At 36.2% G+C, this 21,563-nt stretch overlaps 1 protein-coding gene across 1 annotated transcript in view; it reads right to left on the reverse strand.

The window, feature by feature from the left end:
• Positions 1–21,563, reverse strand: part of Rsrc1 (arginine and serine rich coiled-coil 1) — a 426,533-nt gene that overhangs the window by 58,804 nt on the left and 346,166 nt on the right. The gene's annotated exons all lie outside the window — the stretch shown is intronic.

Here is a 21,563-nt window from a genome sequence, read left to right on the forward strand (position 1 = left end):
GGTACTATATGATCTCAACAATGTCAAAAAAAAAAAGAAAAGAAAGAAGGGGGAAAAAAAACAACAGCAAGATACACTGAAATATTCCCACCTCCTGCCCCACTGGACAGGAGAATTATGTGTACTTTTTCTTGCTTTATACTTTTTATATATTGACATTTTCTAAAAAAATAGACTATACTACATTTTACTTAAAGTGTAGTTATATTTAAAAGAAAGTGTCTAGGAAAAGGAAAATACAGGCTATAAAGTTTTAAGAAACAAATTTTTAAAACAGATTCTAAGTTGTATATCAACTTCCAGTTAAAAATATCACTTAGATTAAAATTTGGCAATTTAAATCTTGTGATCTTTATGCGTCTCAACTCTGAAAACCACATATGAGTATAAACTAAGTTTTTTGTGGGAGGATAAACTGAAAAATGTTACCATAGAAGGCATAGTGGAAGATAAGATAGTGTAGTGATTAAGATCCTAGGCTCTAGCATTAGAATTGTGTTCAAATATTATTTTCAACTTAATAATTTGATACTAAGTGTAACTTAGTATCATTACTGCTCCAAAATCATAATATCTTTACTCCAATATCATAATATTGGAATCCCACTTCCACCGCAGAGGACATACACTTTAAACAACCTGGCTAGGGAAAAAAATCCATCTTACTTCTCTTTTCAAAAGTCTACTTGTTCCCAATCTACATTTTTACTTCTGAGATAATTTTCTTCAGAAAAAAACGAAACAAGTTTTAATGCACAGCAATATTTGAATATAGGTTTGCTTCTAATACATAATTACATCAATTCAGGTGAAATTTCTATAGCTTGGATTCAGGTTTGTATCCTAAATCACCATTAAGTAAGATTTAGCTCAGTTATAAAACTCATATTAATATGAATTCCATTTGCATTGGTGATTTGTGTTGGAAAACAGTACCAAAAGGAAAGGTATTTATAACCTAGCTTAAAAACACTAACCAAAGATGTGAAGAAATAAACCACCTACACATATAAGATACTTCTTAAAAGCTAGTAATTTTATATTACCTAGATTTAACAGATAATCCTAGTCAATGTAAGAACATTTAATGTCCTCTCAAAGTTCACAGGTACTTCCAGTGAAATAATCTGCAATTAGTTAAGAATTATTTATTGAGTCCATGCAGGATGCCAGTTTAAAGAAATCTGGTTGTTTCCAATTTTGGATGGTTTAATCTCATTTAGTATTACTACAATATATTGATTTATCTTTAAAATTTGCCTCAAGAAAGCTCCAACAACGTGTGAAGTAATTTACTAACTTCAGTTTAACTATACTCATAAGTGAAAGCAATGTATTTTCTTAGGCTTTTGTATTTAAGGTATGAATTATTTGGTAGTATAGAAATGCAGGAAGAAACCTACTCCAGAACAATGTTTTTACACCAAAGATTGCAATCCACAAGTGCCTATCTTTTATTTTAATTTGCTTAAAGATGTAACAGAATCAGAAAAAAAGTGGAGTGGAAAGGTATTGTTTTGTACATTTTTTCAGATATATGTACATATGTATATGTGAACTACACTGTAAAGTATCTTTGTATCTCTCTCTCTCTCTCTTTTTCATTACTGAGACAGGTCAAGCTATGTAGCCCAGACTGGTATTAAACTCACAATCCTCCTATTTCAGCCTCTAGAGTGCTGGGATTACAGGTTGTATTCTTGGCACAGTTTTGAGTGTTGTACACAAAACACAGATGATGCTCTAGAGAAAAAATTTAAATAAGAGAATGGGAAAGGATTCTTTTTTTCAACAAGAGGCTATTTCAAAAGGAGAAAATTTCTTATTTTCAATTATCAAAGTAGATGCTGGCCAGTCGCACTTTGACCTGAAAATCTTAGCCTAGGATTAAAAAGTCTGGAAATAAAAACCTGACATAATTTCAAAAATTTATTTATGAATGAGGTTAGTCTTTAGAAACAAAGACTAAGTGAAAACTAAATGCAATAAAATTACTAAGGACACTGAGAATGTTGCTGTCACATAAAATTTTTACTTTTCAGAGGTCTGTATTTTGGTACTTAATGATTGTTTGCAGTGACTCATTCTTTGTGTAATGAATAAGCATTTTTGTCTTTTCACATAAACAACCCTAATGTGATACTTTCCTGAAATGTCTTAGTGTGTTTTAGGTCTGAAGCCTAGACAGCATGTACACAGTTGGCATAGTGGTTACTGGGCTGTGAACAGCACTGCAATAGGGCTTGATGCAAGTCACCAGCAATAATGACCACCTCAACCGGACAGAATTCAATAGGATGACTGAATCCTCTCCTTCTCTCACATTCCAACAACTTCCTAACTTTCCCAGTTCCTTGGCAGTCACCTTTTTATAGCCTTGAAGTTTCTCAGTCATTCCAACTCTAAATTCATAGCAAATTCTGCAAATTCACAATCAATGGCAAGCATCTGAATTATGTGTCATTTGTAATGGGATTAGATCAACTGGTGATTTGTACTCTGAAATCAGTGACCTTGAAGATGGAGGTTCCATTGCCCTTATCTGCCCTTCTCTAACCAAGGTATACCAGTATCACTATTGCTTCTGCTGTAGTAAAAATAGTTAACCTTTGCTAAATACTTGGTATATTCTGGGCTCTGTGCTAGAGGCTTTCAAGACATTAATGTGTAGGAAAACAAAGACCTTAGGAGCTGCATGATTTATTCAGTCACAATGTTACTAAAGTGTTGCTGATAGACAAGTCAATATGTTTTTGACTTCAAGTTACCCTGTCAGCTAGGGCTTGCATTTCATGCATTCTTTTTTCTTTCTTTCTCTCTACTTACTTTCTCTCTCTCTTTCCAAATATGTGTGTGTGTGTGTGTGTGTGTGTGTGTATATTTTGTTGTTGTTATTGTTGTTTTTTTTGGAGACAAGGTCTTACTATATGGCTCATGTTGGCCTCACACTAGCAAACTAGCTCTGTATTTCAGGTTGGACTTGAACTTTTTATTTATTTATTTTTTTGGTGGCAGTACTAAGGGCTTTGCACTTGCTATGCAGGTGCTCTATTGCTTGAGCCATGCCCCTACCCTTTTTTACTCTTGTTATAGGGAGATAGGGTCTCGCTTTTTGGTCAGGCTGGCCTGGACCATTATTCTACTATCCTGCAGTTGCTAGGATGACAGATGCAGGCCATCCCACCCAGCATTTTTTGATTGAGATGGGGTCTTGAAAACTTTTTTTTTATCCCAGCTGATCTGGAACATTGTCTTATTTCAGCCTCCCACGTAGTTGGGATGATAGGCATATGCCACTGTGACCAGTTACTTGTTGAGATGGAGTCTTGTGAACTCCCTTTCCAGGCCTCAAATTGCTATCCTGATGATCTCAGCCTTCCAAGTGGCTAGGATTACAAGTATGAGTCACTGTTGGCCAGCTGGCTTCAAACTCTTGATCCTTCTGCTTCAGTCTCCTGAGTGATGGGATTACAGGTCTGCACAACAATGCCTGGCAACAGTCTTCCATAACTTTTTAGGCTGTATAAAATTGTACAGCTTCTAATCACTTTCTAGACCTGGGCTCAAGTCTAACATTGTCCAAATTCTGTTTCAGCCTCTGCTTGGTTTTCCAGTGTAAGAGTCTGATTTTTGCTACATAAGCTTCTTGAACTTCATCACTTTTGTAGTACACTAATGTTTGCTTTTTACCTTGAGCTCATTGTCTAATGTCCAGTTTGAGAGGGATGACAGAGAACAATTTTTTTCTTTTAATGAAGATAATTTCAAATGGGTCTTCCTAGTTATCGTGAATTATAATAGTTTATGGTAAGATAAGAATGTCCAGACTTGATTAGTTTATGACCTTATACAAAAAAATTCAGCTTTATTTTACAACAGTGGCTAGTTATCCACTTATGCTAAAGTTGCACAATCAGGGTTTACACATACTGTTTTCTTTTAAAGGTAGTCTTCATTCTATTTCTTAATTTTATACAAGTTAGCCTTCTTATACAGCAACAACAAAAAGATGGATAAAGAAATTAGGGAAACAATCCCATTTACAACAGCCTCAAAAACAATCAAGTACCTTGGAATAAATTTAAGGAAAGAAACCAAACACCCTTCTAATGACATGATAAACCACTTAAGAAAGAAATCAAAGAAGACATCAGAAGATCGAAAGACCTTCCATGTTAGTGGATTTGTAGAATTAACATTGTGAAAATGGCTATACTACCAAAAGCAATCTAGATGTTCAGTGTAATCCCTATCAAAATTCCAATGATATTATGCACAGAAATAGAAAAATTAATTTTGAAATACATATGGAAACACAAAACACCTCGAATAGCCAAAGCAATTCTGAGCAAAAAGTCCAATGCTGGAGGCATCACAATACCCAATTTTGAACTGTGCTACAGAGCCATAACAATAAAACAGCATGGTATTGGCACAAAAACAGCCAGGAAGACTAATGGATCAGAATAGAAGATCCAGATATAAACCCACACATCTATACCCAACTGATAACTGACAAAGGAGCTCGAAACACATGATGGAAAAAAGACGCATTTTCAACAAATGTTGCTGGGAAAACTGGATATCCACATGTAGAAGACTGAAACTAGATCCCTGTCTTTCACCCCGTACCAAAATAAACTCAAAGTGGATCAAAGACCTTAATATAAGCCCTGAAACTTTGAAACTAGTGCAGGAAAGAGTAGGGAATACACTGGAATAGACAGATATAGGGAGCCACTTCCTAAACAGAACTCAAAAGGCTCAGCATCTAAGAAAAACAATGAACAAATTGGACTGCATCGAACTAAAGAGCTTCTGCACAGCAAAGGAAACAGTCACTAGACTCATGAGACAGCCACAAAATGGGACAAAAATCTTTGCCAGCTACTCATCCAGTAAGAGATTAATATCCAGAATTGACAGGGAACTCAAAAATCTCAGCTCCCAAAGAATCAATACCCCAATGAAGAAATGGGCACATGAATTAAACAGGGAATTTTCAAAGGAAGAGATACAAAAGATCAGTAAATAAATGAAGAAGTGTTCAACTTCCCTGGTTATAAAAGAGATGCAAATCAAAAAAACACTTAAGATTTTATCTCACCCCAGTCAGAATGGCCATAGTCAAGGGCAATAACAACAACAAATGCTGGCGAGGATGTGGCAAATTGGAACCCTTATACACTGTTGTTGGGAATGCAAATTAGTACAACCATTATGGAAAGCAGTATGGAGATTCTTCAAAAAAATAAGATAGAACTGCCATATGATCCAGTGATACCGCTCCTGGGCATCTACCCAAAGGAATGTAAGACAGGATACAGTAGAGACACCTATATACCAATGTTCACTGCAGCACTATTCACAGTAGCCAAGCTATGGAAACAACTCAGGTGCTCTACAACTGAATGAATCAAGAAAATGTGGTATATGTACACAATGGAGTATTACTCAGCCATAAGGAATAATGACATGTGGTTTGAAGGTAAAGGGAGGCAACTGGAGGACATCATGTTAAGTGAAGTAAACCAGGCTCAGAAACACAAAAGCTACATGTTTTCTCTCACTGTGGTAGACAGATCGAAAGATAAACATATACACAAAAACAAGGATGATCATATATAAACTCAGATGTAAAATGTGTTTGTAACAGTGGAACAACCCTATGGGACTTGGGGAAAGAGGGAAAGGAAAAAGAGAATGGTGGAGCATCAGTAATATCACATACCAGAAGATGTGAAGGTAGAGGATAAACGGATGTATACTGAAAGCTGTTGAAAAATGGGGGGTGGGAGGTAAAGAGGTAAGGGTGAGTAATGGCAGGGGTTGAACAGACCAAAGTAAAGTATACTCACAGAGGGCATACACTCAGACACACCTTTGAATATCAACATAAATATTAACAATGAAAACAGGACTGTAAAATAGATACAGAGTGTGTGTGTGTGTGTGTGTGTGTGTGTGTGTGTGTGTATGTGTGTAGGGGGCATACTAGTGGGAGGGGGAAGGAAGGAGATTAAGGTGAGGGTATATAGTTGATGGACTTTTTCCTATACCTATATGAAACAGAACTAAGAAACCTCTTGTAATTGCTTTAAGTGGTATGGGAAGGGGGTGAGGGGGAGAGATGATGGGGGCAATGCAAATAATATACAATATAAGTCTAATCAAAATTGTCACTGTGAATCCCCCCTGTATAATGAGTATATCTAATAAAAATTTATTTAAAAATTTAAAAATATTAATTTTATACAAGTTAATTATACTGAAACAACTGTAATTTAGAAAATATTATCATATATTGTATTAACTCTCCATTTTTTCCTCTATCAGCTAACAAAGTGGTTTTAGAAAATAAAGAACATAGAATATGACATAATTCTACATAACTAAAACAACAACATTTTTAAGAAAGGTCAACTTCAGAAAAGACGGTCACATGAAATATACTCATAACAGTAGAGAGAAACAAGGCTGATTGTTTGAAAAACTTTTCAGAAATAGAATTCTTGCCAAGCATGGTGCATACTTGCAATCCCAGCTACTCATCAAGCAGATATTACGAAGATCATAGTTCAAGGCCATTCTGGGTAAAAAGTTAGTGAGAACCCATCTCAACAAATACACTGGGTTGTGGGGGCATATCTGTAATCCTAGCTCTAGGGGAGATACAGACAGGAGGATTGCAGTCCCAAGCAAAAAAAAAAAAAAAAAAAAAACAAACCTCACAAGAGCTATCTGAAAAATAACTAAAGCAAAAATGGCTCAAGTTGTAGAGTGACTGCTTAGCAAGTGCAAGGTCCTGAGCTCAAACCCCAGTACTGCCAAACAACAACAACAACTTTTTGTGGATGCCCATTCTGAGCTGCTGAGAGCAGAATGAAAGTCTTTGGCATAAAACAGAAAGCTAGGTCTGACTTCATTATTTATGATACATATTGTTTAACATGTAATCAGTAATTTAGTACTCTTGGTATATTTACCTCTAAATATGTTATAGACATGTATCTTATGGCCAAAGACAAATTATAAGATGTGCTACAGGCGACAAATATTTACACACTTGGGATGGGTATTGGCCTTCTTTCTTTTCTTTTTCTTGGTGGTACTGGAGTTTGAACTCAGGGCCTCACCACTTGAGCCACACCACAGCCTGACCTCTTACTTCTTTTAACAGGACTAATTTATTAAATTTGTTAGAGTGAATATTTCTGTCACCACTGTTTATTAATAAAATTTGAATCTTACTCGTACTTAGAATGTGCATTTCAAAAACTATTTTAATTCCACTTGTTTTCCTTTCTTAGATAATTACTATTTCCAGATACAAGTTCCATAACTAGGAAAGGCTTTTTACTTAGGCTAAGTCATTCTCATCTCAAATACAGAAAGCATGGTCCATGCACTTGCTACCTTGCCTTCCTGATGTGAACACGAACACGTTTGATCTTCAACACGGACATATATCTGTTAAATATTTCTGCTAAAAACTGGATATAAGGCGGGGCAGGGTGTGGCTCAGTGGCAGAGTGCTTGCCTAGCATACACAGGCCTGGAGTTGGATCATGCCACCATAAAAAATTAAGATAATATGACAGGTAAGTAATGTTCCAGCTTATTCAACTAACCATTGGTTTTGTTCTCGGTAAACAAATAGAGAATTTTCAAGCATATCTATTTGAGAGTTACTCCCAGTCCATTCATTTTTTTGTATTTTGTTTTTGAGATAGTGTCTTGCTAATTCTGCCTCAGTGGGCTTGAATTTGAGATGAGATCATTCTGCCTCCACTTCTTGAGAAGCTGGGATTATAGCTACGCGCCACCATGCCTGGCTTAAAGACATGCTTGACATGAAACTTCTAAAGTTAGATACAATAAGAATGGACTTTTGGATAGTTGTATTAAATGTAAATATTGTGAAATTATAATTTTGGCATTCCTTTAAATAATAGCTAAAAAACATTATGTAGTTTTTAGATCAACTGGATCGATAGCTCCTTCTGGATTAGTAAGCAGACATACATTTCCCCTCATGTAGATGACATACTTCTATCATAATCAAGAACCGTCTTGAAGAAGCTGCAACCCTGGATGTGAAATGGGATGGAATAAAAAAACTAGCACACATGAAGGGATTCATAGAAACTTTTAAAATAAAAAAGAAAGTTGTAATTGGCTGAATAATTGTTAGCTATTTACTTTTAGGTGCTTTTCTTATTGTTTTGAGAAGTAACTTATCAAAATGAATTTTAGTGAAAAATTTACCCACTGTTTAGCCTTCAGGATTAGACCAAATTTGTAACTGATTTTGTAGGGGAATTAGATTTTTTATGAGCTATTTCATTTTTAATGTTAGGAAACAATATGATAGATAATCTCACTTTACTTTTTTGGAGGAGAGGTACTGGGTTCAAACTCAGGGCCCCATGCTTGCTAGGTAGGCACTCCACTGCCTGAGCTACACCTTCAGCTCACGTTTATGCTTCGGCTGGCCTGAACCATGATCTTCTATTTATGCTTTCCACATAGCTCAGGCAGCAGACATGTGACACTGCACCCAGATTTTATTGGATGAGATGGGGTCTTGTGAACTTTTGCTCAGGCTGGCCTCAGACCTTGGTCCTCCTAATCTCTAACTCCCAATTAGCTATGATTACAGGCATGAGCCCCTGCACCTGGCTAAAAAAATCTCACATTTTTATAGTAAAATATCTGGGATGTTGTGAAGGCAAAAATAAACACAATTTTACAGAGAATTAAGTACAATAGCCTTACTACTCTACCATCCATACTACCTGCCAGGCACAACTGGAAGTGCTTTACATATACTAATGCAGGGAACTCATATTTTTAATAGCTTCATGAACAGATGAGGAAGCTGAGGCACAGGTTAAGTAAGTAACAAATTTAGTCTGGGAAGTTTGGCTACAGAGAAGTGTTATTAATCACTATGCCTATCTTCTTCAAAAAGTAATTACTTCTGAATCAAACAATTCTGAGGAAAAGTAGGAGGGTAGTCACCAAGGAGTGTTTTCACTTGGGATAACAGAATCAAGATAATGCTGCTAAGATGAGAACATAAAAATCTGTATTTAATGATAGGAAACTAAAACTGAAAAAAAAATTCCTCCTAAGGTAAGTGGTAGCAGCTTTAATACTTGACTTATTTATAGATAACTTGACAAAACAAATCATGAAGTATAACTGCAGAAGTTAATTTGCCCTTATCAGTAACAGCATGATCAAATAGAGTTGCCCCTATATAAGTATTTAATAGCTGCTGTAAGAACACAGAAAACATAGTAAAAGTAAATGAACTGCATCCCATTGTTGGAAAAAGTAGTTTACTTGGAGCTGCAATAAAGTCAACCTAATAAAAGGAAAACAAAACAAAAAGCTATTTTATTTTGTTGTAAACAGGTCTAATTTAGTAATCTTCAAACAATTTAGTCCATATATATAATTATTTATTACCTTGTTCTGCTAGTTACTATTTCAAGTACATTAGTTATGCCTTCTTCCTAAATTAAGTCTAAGTGTCATTGAGAGCAAGGGGGAACTCTTTCTTTCATTTCCGTATCCCTCAAAGAATATACAATGGCAGGTAAATAAAACTGTGCTAAAATAAAAAAAAAAAAGGGCAATAACCAACATTTTATAAAGCATACAAGAGAGTCTCATACTACTGTATCACAACTACATCTTTAGATGAAAGATAGGTTATTAGCCTACTTACTTTTAGCACATGGAAAAACTGGATTCAAAGGGACCATGTAAGGTTTCACAGGATGAGAAAGAACTAACCCCTATTTGGATCTACATTTTATTATTTGTTTTCATGTTTATTTTGTTTCTCCTGTCTTTCAAATGTAAGTTCTTTGAATGCTGGGGCCTTGGTTTTCATTCTCAGGGTGTAGAGCAGTACCTAGCACGTAGTGAATGTCAGGTCATTATTTTTTAACTGATAGACGTTACTAAAGAGATGAATGATAAAAGGACAGTCACTACACTGATGTTGCGATTCTGAATGATAACAATAATTTACGTTTATACAGTACTATGTGGTCATGAAATGCTTTTTAAATACTACATGCTATTTCATAGTATAACAATTCTGGGCCAACTTTATTGTGTCACAGTGAAGTTAAGTGACTTGTTTAAACACAAAGGCAAGAAATGACAGGGCCTCGGTTCTGAACCTCACTCTCTTACTGAAGCTAAGGGCACACTAGGGCTGCTTCTACTAGCGCACAGCTGACCCCTGGGTTGCACTGGCTTCCCTAGGATTCACACTGGTGAGCATTAACATGTATGTCAGCTTCCTAATGTTTAATTTATATTGGAAATATCCAACTGAATAGAAAGCCTGTAGCTCTAAGTTGGTCTTGAAATACATGTGCAGAGAACAGAAATTATCTACATTGGTAAGGAAACACATGTTGGTAGGCTACTGGAGGCCTGAAATGGTTAAACAGATACCAGCAAATCTGCATTTCAAGAACATCTTACTGAAAATGAGTAAAATGTGATCTAAACTGGCTTCCAAATCCATAACGAATACAGCTGCATATGTATGAAGCAAAAAGTGTATGAAAGGAAAAACATTAACACTCAGCTAGCTCAAAATTAAGGAAAGATTCCTTTCCTTGTTTAAGAAACTAAAAATAAGTTGGAAGCATCAAAATGAGGAATACAGTTGATACTATGCAATGTGATACAGATAAAATGATATAATAGAGAAAGGTTAAAATATTTAGCAATCAAATCCTGCAGACATGGAATCAAGGGGAATGTAAAGGACAAAGAGCTGCTGAGGGAAATAAGACAGATGGCTGAGATAAGTGACAGTGTTCTTGAACAATCTTTAACTAAATAAGAACTTGAGGAAAAACATATCATAAGGAATGCACTCAAGGTAGGCAGATTGATTTTTTTCTTAAAGAAAATAGCACTCTGATATTAGAGAAAATTCATTAAAAAATCGTGTACAGGAAATACTCAATAAAGCATGTCAAAGTTGCCAGATGGGGGCTCTCAAATGTTTTTAAATCTAACAAAACAATAATACTGCATATTGCAATGGATAGCCAATTCGGAATGAGGGCTAGCAAGGATCGGCTAGCAAGGATCATCTTTTTATTTCTTCTAACCTTACATCAATACTCAAACAGTGACTCTTAAGTGATTTCAGTCTACCTGTTAATTTCTTTCTTTTAATGTCACTCCAACCTTCTTGTAGAGATATGTAAGATCTCCAAACATTCATTTTTTTCCCTCTGGATGATGAAAAACGGTGAAGGATGGATTATTACAGTTCTCTCTCTGGGTGTGGTAAGACTACACACTCTAGCTAGGAACCTTGAAGCCTTGGTGTGGGAAAAGTATCAGAGGAGGGACCTGAGAAGCTGGATGCTTAAGTCTGGCTCTGGTCAAGACTTCAAGGCTTGGATGTAGAGGGGACACCGGGAAAGTTTTACATAGGCCAATCTGAGGGGAGAAAAGCAGATAGATTATGGGCAAGGAACACAGACATCCTGGCAAAATGTGTCTGCCTGTAGTGTATACCTGTTGTAAGTCCCAGAAAACCAAGCAAGGCAACCCAATATGGGTTCAACTGAGGGCAGGAATTCTTCATAGTGAACAAATGCTTAGGAGCTGGAGGGCAGGATCCAGTGAGACAGGCAAAGGACAGAGGAAGGGAGAATTAAATGTCACTCTTTTAACACTGATTGTAAAGTTTAGGTTTATGAAAGTTGTTTAAAGGTTGTATTGCAACCTGACTTCCTGGGTTTGTCTCACCACTTACTAACTCGATAGCAAGTGATAAGAACTGTGCCTTAGTTTCCCACCCTCGCTATAGAACGGGGATAATAACAGCACAAATCTCACATAGTTCATGAGGATTTACAAGAGTTAAAGTAGCTACGGTACTTAGAACACCACCTGCCACCTCCTTTCCCTTTCAGTGCCTAGTACTCTTTACCTGACCTTCACCAAAGGATTATTAAGAAGGAAGGGGAGAGAGGTAGGAAGAAAAACTAAGACTAATTTATTTTACTTCTTGTCAATCAGTGGTGGCACAAGATTTGATGAATTTCAACTTAAACAAATGAGACCTGAGATTTGCTCTGAATCTTCATTTGAACTGCCTCATATTGTGTTCACATTTTCACTGTCCACCAATTGCATGAATAATTTAGAATGAGCTGCCTAACTCTTGGAAACAAAATATTTGAAGTAAAAAAAAAAAAAACCTAACAGATGGATTGAGCTATTTTGAATAAACACAAGGGGAAAAGAATGCAAAGGCTACTGTACCTATACCACAAATAAGAAATTCATATTAGAGAGAAGCTGAATACCAAGAAAGATGATTATGCTCATAAATGCATTTAAAACATAATTAGTGCCCTTAAATGAATACTAAATTAAATATAAAAAAATAACATTCTAGGCTGGAGGTGTGTGCTCAGGTGGCAGAGCTCTGCCTAGCAAGCACAAGGTCCTGAGTTCAAATTCCATAACACAAACATTCAGAAAACTGAAGCAACTGTGCTAAAGCACACAATAATGGAGAAAGGGTTCAAAGGAAGGAAAAAAGTTGAGATAGGTTCTGATTGTATATATTGCAAGTATAGGTAAAGAGCTGTGTGGTACATGCCTATAATTCCAGAACTCCACAAGCTGAGGCAGGATCCCAAGAGCTTGAGGTCAGCCTCAGCTACATACCAAGTTCTAGGTCAGTCAGAGCTATAAAGTTTCTTAAAAAAAAAAAAAACAACCAAGTTAGAGCATTTCAAACATATACAGAGAAAAGGGAAGACTCAAAGTTAAATATTTATCAGGTCAGAAAATAAGAAAGAAAACAGGCCTGGAAGATTTTTGCTGCAATATCAAGAATTAGGGGATAAAAGGACATACTTTTAAGGAGGGGTGAAGCTGTACACCTAAACTTTAAATATCCAATTTACCATAACTAAACGATGTATCCTTTATGTAACTCAACTAAAGTGAAGAGAGTGAGTTAATGGCTGAAGAAAGAGGGCCCACTGCCAATGCTCTATGCTCTTTAGTAAGAGAAAATAAATGAGGCTATTTCTAAGGACCATAAAAAGCACTGTAAATGGGACCCAACTATTTAAGAATGAAAGGCAAAGCAGGTACCTTGAACAAGTTCTGGTGTTTGATCTGATTTTATCTTAGACACCACACTTAAAAAAATAATTATAGTATTGATTTAAGAACACTTAAAGAAAAGGATTGCATAAGAGAGTAGATTTGTAAGGAAGAGATTCTGCTATGCTAATACAATGGCTTTTCTGAGATAAGAGAGAGTGGGTAAAGGAAGCTGGGCAGACAACATTTGTCTACATTTTAACAATGCTTTCAACCTTGTGCTGCATATCAGCATGCTGAGAAATTAAGGGATGGATTGTATAAATGATATGACATAATGAATTAGTAGTGGCATAGAGATTAGAGATAAAGGATTATTATTCTTTCAGATACAGAAGTACATACATATACACATACCAGTGTGTCTCAAGTTTTAATTTGCACCTAGGCTAATTATGTGAAATAAAATAAATGTAACATACATTAATCATTTTCAGGGAAAAGTTAATTCAATAGCATTCAACTATCCAGACAATCCACAAGAAAAAAAGCAAAAAACAAAAACACAACAAAGAACCAAGCAAGTGATTTACTTTTACTCACAAAAAATAAGTGAAGGAAAACTCATGAATAAGAAACACACTTTTCATCTTTTTAAAAGTATTGTATAGATTATTTAACTAGCTAAATTATTTAACATTTGTGGTAATAATTTTTCTTACATTTTTACTGCACAGAAAATTCAGGGAGCTCAAGTAAAGATAAAACCATTTAGCAAATAATAATAGTATTTTGACATTTCTTGGCTTTACTCTGTATGACTATAATTCATCAGAACAACAGCATAACAGGTATGGTATTTAAGAAGGGACATAACAAAGTTGGCTCCTACTTTAAATAAAATTATTTAGGATTGACTGCAAGCTCAAGATCAGCCACTTAAGCATGGATTTAAAAGAACAAAGAGAAACTAGTCATGCACTTATTCATGCATTAAATCAAGAAATCGAGATTCTGCTACGTGTTGGGCATCATTGATACTTAGTCTTCTACAGTGCTGGGGGCTAGGCTTTAGTAAGGATAACAGACTTAGAAAAATGCAATTCAAACAGGTAGGGATGTGCTTTTGCCACAATTCTCAGGTACTGAACTGAAAAAGGTTGAATTGAATTGAGTATGAATGCCATATATTAAGAACAAGTACAGTTTAACTTAGTAAAAAACCTAAATTAAAGAACTTTTAATGGAGAAAAAATATTGAAGGCTGTAAGAGAGAAAAAACAAATAACATACAAAGGTAAACCCATCAAAATCACAGCAATTTCTCAACGGAAACCTTAAAAGCAATACGGGCATGGAGTGAGGTATTCCAGCATTGAATGAAAACAACTTCAACCCTAGCATACTCAACCCAGAAAAACTGTCATTCAAAATAGATAGAGCAATAAAAGTATTCCATGATAAGCAGAAACTAAAACAATATATGACCACCAAGCCACCACTACAAAAGATTCTTCAAAGAATTCTGCACACAGAAAATGAAAACAAACAAAACCAAGAGAGGATAGGTAGCACCAAACTACAGGAGAAGACAAGACAAGGAATCAGAGACTAACACTGATTCAGCTGCACACAATCAAACACTTAAATAAAAAAAAACAACTAACTGCAAAAGGGGAGATAACAACAAACACCATGGAAGTCCAGCAAATCATCAGAGACTACTTCGAGACCTACATTCAAATAAATTTGAAAATCTTAAAGAACTGGACAGATTTCTAAATACATATGATCATCCAAAACTGAACCAAGAGGAAATTAATCACCTGAATAGTTCTGTAACCCAAAATGAAACTGAAGCAGCAATCAAGAGTCTCCCCAAAAAGAAAAGTCCAGGACCTGATGGATTCTCTGCTGAATTCTATCAGACCTTTAAAGAAGAACTGATACCAACCCTCCTTAAACTGTTCCATGAAATAGAAAGGGAAGGAAAACTGCCTAACACATTTTATGAAGCCAGTATTACACTTATCCCAAAACCAGGCAAAGACACCTCCAAAAAGGAGAACTATAGGCCAATCTCCTTAATGAACATTGATGCAAAAATCCTCAACAAAATAATGGCAAGTTAAATTCAACAACACATCAAAAAGATCATTCACCACGACCAAGTAGGCTTCATCCCAGGAATGCAGGGGTGGTTCAACATACGAAAATCAATAAACGTAATAAACCACACTAACAGAAGCAAAGACAAAAACCACTTGATCATCTCAATAGATGAAGACAAAGCCTTTGATAAGATCCAACACCATTTCACAATAAAAGCTCTAAGAAAACCAGGAATAGAAGGAAAGTACCTCAACATTATAAAAGCTATATATGACAAACCTACAGCAAGCATTACACTTAACGGAGAAAAACTGAAACCATTCCCTCTAAAATCAGGAACCAGACAAGGATGCCCACTATCTCCACTCCTATTCAACATAGTACTGGAATTCCTAGCCAGAGCAATTAGGCAAGAAGAAGGAATAAAAGGAATACAAATAGGTAAAGAAACTGTCAAAATATCCCTATTTCCAGATGACATGATCCTATACCTTAAAGACCCAAAAAACTCTACTCAAAAGCTCCTAAACACCATCAACAGCTGTAGCAAGGTAGCAGGATATAAAATCAACATAGAAAAATCATTAGCATTTCTATACACTAATAATGAACAAACTGAAAAAACATATATGAAAACAATTCCATTTACAATAGCCTCAAAAAAAATCAAATACCTAGGTGTAAACCTAACAAAGGATGTGAACGACCTCTACAAGGAAAACTATAAACTTCTGAAGAGACTGAGGAAGACTATAGAAAGTGGACAGATCTCCCATGCTCATGGATTGGTAGAATCAACATAGTAAAAATTCTATACACCCAAAAGTAATCTACATGTTCAATGCAATTCCCATCAAAATTCCAATGACATTCATTAAAGACATTGAAAAATCTACCATTAAATTTATATGGAAACACAAGAGGCCACGAACAGCCAAGGCAATACTCAGTCAAAAGAACAATACTGGAGGTATCACGATACCCGACTTCAAACTATATTACAAAGCAATAACAATAAAAACAGCATGGTACTGGCACAAAAACAGACATGAAGACCAGTGGAACAGAATAGAGGACCCAGATATGAAGCCACACAACTATAACCAACTTGTCTTTGACAAAGGAGCTAAAAATATACGATGGAGAAATAGCAGCCTCTTCAACAAAAACTGCTGGGAAAACTGGTTAGCAGTCTGCAAAAAACTGAAACTAGATCCATGTATATCACCCTATACCAATATTAACTCAAAATGGATCAAGGATCTTAATATCAGACCCCAAACTCTGAAGTTGGTATAGGAAAGAGTAGGAAATACTCTGGAATTAATAGGTATAGGCAAGAACTTTCTCAGTGGAACCCCAGCAGCACAGCAACTAAGAGATAGCACAGATAAATGGGACTTCATAAAACTAAAAAGCTTCTGCTCAACGAAAGAAATGGTCTCTAAACTGAAGAGAACACCCACAGAGTGAGAGAAAATATTTGCCAAGTACACATCAGACAAAGGACTGATAACCAGAATATATAAGGAACTTAAAAAACTAAATTCTCCCAAAACTAATGGACCAATAAAGAAATGGGCATGTGAACTAAACAGAACTTTCTCAAAAGAAGAAATTCAAATGGCCAAAATAACACATGAAAAAATGCTCACCATCTCTAGCAATAAAGGAAATGCAAATTAAAACCACACTAAGATTCTACCTCACCCTTGTTAAGAACAGTCATCATCAGCAACACCACTAACAACAGATGTTGGTGAGGATGTGGGGAAAAAGGAACCCTGTTATACTGCTGGTGGGAATGCAAACTAATACAAAAACTCTGGAAAAAAATTTGGAGGCTACTTAAAAAGATAGACATTGATCTACCTTATGATCCAGCAATACCACTCTTGGGGATATACCCAAAAGACTGTGACACAGGTTACTCCAGAGGCACCTGCACACCCATGTTTATTGTGGCACTATTCACAATTGCCAAGTTATGGAAACAGCCAAGATGCCCCACCACTGATGAATGGATTAAGAAAATGTGGTATTTATACACAATGGAATTTTATGCAGCCATGAAGAAGAACGAAATGTTATCATTCGCTGGTAAATGGATGGAATTGGAGAACATCATTCTGAGTGAGGTTAGCCTGGCCCAGAAGACCAAAAATCATATGTTCTCCCTCATATGTGGACATTAGACCCAGGGCAAACACAACAATGGGATTGGACTTTAATCACATGATAAAGCGAGAGCACACAAGGGAGGTATGAGGATAGGTAAGACACCTAAAAAACTAGATAGCAATTGTTGCCGTCAAAGCAGAGAAACTAAAGCAGACGCTTTAAAGCAACTGAGGCCAACAGGAGAAGGGGACCAGGAACTAGAGAAAGTTTAGTTCAAGAAGAATTAACTTAGAAGTAACACACATGTACAGAAAATCAATGCAAGTCAACTCCCTGTATAGCTATCCTTATCTCAACTAGCAAAAACCCTTGGTCCTTCCTATTATTGCTGATATGCTCTCTTCAACAAAATTAGAGGTAAGGGCAAAATAGTTTCTGCCAGGTAGTGAGGGGTAAGGGAGGGAGCGGGGGTGGGGGGGTGGGGGAAAGGGCGGAGAAATGACCCAATCATTGTATGCACATATGAATAAAATAAAAATTAAGAAAAAAACAGAACTACAAACCCCTGAAGAAAGAGATCGAAGAAGACTAAAAAGGTGCTCATGGATAGTAAAAATGGCTCTACTACCAAAACAATCTACATGTTCAATGCAATTCCCATCAAAGTCTCAATGACATTCATCACAGAGACTGAAAAATCAACCCTACAGTTCATTTGGAAACACAAGAGACCATGAATAGCCAAGGCAATACTCAGGAAAAAGAACAATGCTGGAGGTATCACAATACCCGACTTCAAACTATATTACAAAGCCATAGCAATAAAAACAGCATGGTACTGGCACAAAAACAGACATGAAGACCAGTGGAACAGAATAGAGGATCCGGATATGAATCCTCACAGTTATGCCCACCTTATTTTTGACAAAGGTGATAAAAACCTATGATGAAGAAAAGACAGCCTCTTCAACAAATGTTGCTGGGAAAAGTGGTTATCTGCCTGCAAAAAAACTGAAACTACATCCATGTTTATCACCCTGTACTAGTATCAACTCAAAATGGATCAAGGACCTTAATATCAGACCCGAAACTCTGAAGTTAGTACAGGAAAGAGCAGGGAATACTCTGGAAGTAATAGGTATAGGCAAGGACTTCCTAAATAGAACCCCAGCAGCTCAGCAACTAAAAGAAGGGATGGACAAATGGGACTTCATAAAATTAAAAAGCTTCTGCACAGCAAAAGAGATGGTCTCTAAACTGAAGAGATTACCCACAGAGTGGGAGAAAATATTTGCCAGCTATACATCAGACAAAGGACTGATAACCAGAATATACAGGGAACTTAAGAAACTAAACTCTCCCAAAATCAATGAATCAATAAAGAATGGGCAACTGAACTAAACAGAACTTTCTCAAAAGAAGAAATTCAAATGGCCAAAAAACATATGAAAAAATACTCACCATCTCTATCCCAAAAGGAAATGCAAATCAAAACCACACTAAGATTCCACCTCACCCCTGTTAGAATAGCTATCATCAAAAACACCACTAACACAGGTGTTGGCGAGGATGTGGGGAAAAAGGAATCCTCGTACACTGCTGGTGGGAATGCAAGCTAGTATAACCACTCTGGAAAACAATATGGAGGCTCCTTAAAAATCTAAACATAGATCTGCCAAATGATCCAGCAATTCCACTCCTAGAGATATACCCAAAGGTATGCGACTCAGGTTACTCCAGAGGCGCCTGCATACCCATGTTTATTGCAGCACTATTCACAACGGCCAAGTTATGGAAACAGCCAAGATGTCCCACTACTGATGAATGGATTTAAAAAATGTGGTATTTATGCACAATGGAGTTTTACTCAGCCATGAAGAAGAATGAAATTTTGTCATTTGCAAGTAAATGGCTGGAACTGGAGAACATCATCCTGAAAGAGGTTAGCCAGGCTCAGGAAACCAAAAATCGTATGTTCTCCCTCATATGCTGACTGTAGATCTAGGGCAAATACAGCAATGTTGTTGGACTTGAGTCACATGACAAGGAATGGGGATAAGTAGGAAACCCAAAACTTGAAAGTGTTTGATGTCCCCACTGCAGAGGAGCTAATACAGTAACCTTAAAGTGACAGAGGTCAATATGGGAAGGTGACTGGGAAGTAGTGAAGAGGTCAGGTAGAGATGAATCAATTCGGGTTGTAATGCACTTGTGCCTGAAATCAATGCTAGGAATCTCTCTGTGTAGCCATCCTTATCTCAAGTAGTAAAAATGCTATGTCTTTCTTATGTCTACTCTTCAACAAAACTGGAGAAAAGGGCAGAACAGGTTCTGCCTGGAAGCGAGGGGGGTGTGGGGGAGAGAGATTGGATGGGGAGTGAGGGGAGGGTGAGAAATGGCCCAAACAATGTATGCACATATGAATAAATGGAAAAAAAAAAGAACTTTTAAAAGAATTACAATGTGATTCAAGTATCTGTAGCTACTCAAGAAATTCTTAACAAATCAGTGAAAGAAGATTATTAGAAATAAAAATTAACATTTAGGATTCTGAAGTATTTTAAAATTTCTTTCACAAAGACAAATATTTGTATAATACTTTTTAATAAAAATAAATCACCTAGCAATTTCACCTAACCAAAATCTTTGGTTAACTATCAGTGCCATTCTTTGTCAACTAATGACTCTAATTACAACCTCAATGAATGGGATTAGACTAAAAACTACTGCAACATATTTTAACTGTTGACTGACAGTAGTACTACTCTTGTGATTTACAGTACCACAGTGTTTTACAAGGGCTATTGTGTTATTAATTAGTTACATTAATCAGAATGCCATACGACATAGCAGCACTTAAATTTCCTTAGACTCCTTTGCACCTAGTACTACATCTATTTGTTCTGTGAGCATACCATATGCATAACTGAATTAGATAGAGTTTTCCCACGAAAAATTCCAGATGCATATTTTATAAAGTGAAAAGTAGAGAATTCTACTGAGAATTCTTGCCACTGGAGTTCTCTTGTTTTCTTAGTGTGCCTCAAAATTAATTGATCGCAGATAAAAGCATATAATCAGGATTTCTGAAGGTCAAACAAGGTAAGGATACCATACATTAATATGCATAGCTTTTCCCACATATAGTTTGAATATGTTTATTTGCAGTGTTCTACCACCTTTTAGGGGGATAGGGATTGATGGGATACTGCATTTTGCATTTTAAACCACCCTACACAATTTTTTTTTCTTTTTGTGATAATGGGGTTTGAACTCAGGACCTACACCTTGTGCCATTCCACCAGCCCATTTTTGTGATGGGGTTTTTCAAGACAGGGTCTTGAGAACTATCTGCCCAGGGATGGCTTCGTTCGAACTGTGATCCTCCTGATCTTTGCCTCCTGAGTAGCTAGGATTACAGGTGTGAGCACTGGTGCCCGGCTTCATACTCAAATGTTTAATGTTCTGCTGGATCTCAGCTTCTAACTGGAGGCTGGGAGCAAAATTTTTTCTGGTTGTTATTTTAAAAGATATTGTGTATATTAAGGCAAAAATTTCAACTTTCACATGAGGACAATTGCACAGAAAATTTTGGCACACAGAATCATCTTTTAACTTCTCAAAAACTCACAACAGGAAATAATTATTCTGCCAAAGTGGCATGATTGCCAGCTTGAGTGGATTATTTACTCATTGGGAAAAATATGCTTAGAACTTGCACTGTACATTGTAATAGGACAGGTTAACAGAAAATAAAACATTCTTAGGGGAGATAAAATGTGTTAGATTTGTTTGCATAATTTTGGGGGAGATGACCTAAGTGTTATTAAAAGGAAAGACTATTTAATCCATAAAAATTAAGACACAAATTTCTTAATTTGGATTATGATATTTCTGGCATTTCAGATTTTACTGTTCCCTCTAAGCAGCTTTTGAAAAAAGGTTTGTGGGTCAGAGGACTTTTTTTCACCATTGCTAGAATATTTTGAAATGTATCAACAAATTTAATCCATTTTTATGACTAATTCTGACAATCTGTTAACTATAAAGAGAAAAATCAGAAGGAAACAAACCTACATTATAAGATACTTATGAACTAATCGTATGCTAGACATTAGTGTCTGAGGCAATCATTATAGCGTGATATTGTGTCATAGTTTAGGTTCATTAAATGGCATAAGTGCCCTCTAAGGCATTAGCTTATATTCTAT

Source organism: Castor canadensis, chromosome 5, assembly GCF_047511655.1.
Source record: "Castor canadensis chromosome 5, mCasCan1.hap1v2, whole genome shotgun sequence".
In the NCBI taxonomy this organism is placed as follows: Eukaryota; Metazoa; Chordata; class Mammalia; order Rodentia; family Castoridae; genus Castor; species Castor canadensis.